This window comes from Myotis brandtii, unplaced genomic scaffold, assembly GCF_000412655.1.
Source record: "Myotis brandtii unplaced genomic scaffold, ASM41265v1 scaffold785, whole genome shotgun sequence".
NCBI classification, from domain to species: Eukaryota; Metazoa; Chordata; class Mammalia; order Chiroptera; family Vespertilionidae; genus Myotis; species Myotis brandtii.
Window position 1 is genome coordinate 85,427 of NW_005371151.1, and position 1,244 is coordinate 86,670.

Below are 1,244 nucleotides of genomic sequence, written 5' to 3' on the forward strand. Positions count from 1 at the left end.
TTCACTGAGAATCTTAGTCTGTGTGGTCATGGCCTTATGGTATGAGGACCATGTGTGTTCCTTCCTGAAATCCTGCAGGGGTGGCCTTGTCTCCATCTCCCTGGGAGGTGGGGGCTCTTTGCTCTCTGTGTGTCTCCTGTACTGTGAGTGTGAGCGCTGCTTTGTGTGCATGAGGCAGGAAAGGGAGAGAGAGAAATCCCTAGAGAGCCTGTGTCCATTGGTCAAGTCTCAGAAGCAGTTTGCCTGGTGCAACCTGCTGGCTCTGTTCTTCCCATTGGACATTGTAATGTTTTATTCTCTCATCCCAGGTCGCCACAGATGATCCCACAAGGAAACCAGTCACATCTACCATCACCGTGGCTTCTGCTCCTCCTATGAACTGTGTGTGAGGACTCACATGTCCCAGCCGTGTGAGCACAGTGAGCGTGAAGGGCACATGGTGCTCACAGCACCCCTGACCTCTGATCTGTATTCATGTCCACGTTCCTCTCCTCCAGGAGGAAGAAAAGGCACAGAGTGGGGAGCGACATCCCCAGGCGGCACTGAGCTCACTCCTGAGTGACCTTGACACCAGGTCGGAGCTGTGTGGTCCAGAGGCCGGAGATCCCAACCCCTGCCCAGGGCTCCTCCCCGACCCCCTGTCACCATCCCGTGTCACAGATGAGGGAACGGGGTCCTGAGAACTCAATGCCGAGGGTGCCAGTGTCCTGAGCCAGCGAGGGGGGAGGTGTGAGGAGGAACAGACCTGGAGGTGCAGGAGCTGAGGGTGATGGGGATTCACTGTCCCCTTCCCGTGCGGCCTGCACTGCAGTTTCATAAGCTGCACCCATTGCTCCTGAAGGGAAAGGACATTTGGTGACTGGGACTTTTAAAAAACTGGAGTCTCCCTGCTTGTACTTGGTCATGGCGTCAGGGGTCTATAGGGGCATGAAGACCCTGCCTCTGATGGACGCTACTCATTGAGCCCACCCATGGCCCCCTGAGGTTGTGCCTGAGGGACCCTTGCTATTCACTCATAGAAGTTTCCACAGCTTTGCTGGGCCGCCTCCCTGTTCTGGGTGAAGTGGAGCTCAGAGCACCAGCCTGATGCTCCTTCAGGGACACAGTGGGCAGAGAGCGCCCCCTGCAGGAGGAGGGGCGGGGCCCAGTCTCAGACCCAGGCCTGGCGCTCAGGTCTCAGCCCCTGGGAGGAGCCTGGAGCAGAGCAGCTCAGTGTTGGAGTTTCCCCTTCTCCCTGGGGTTTC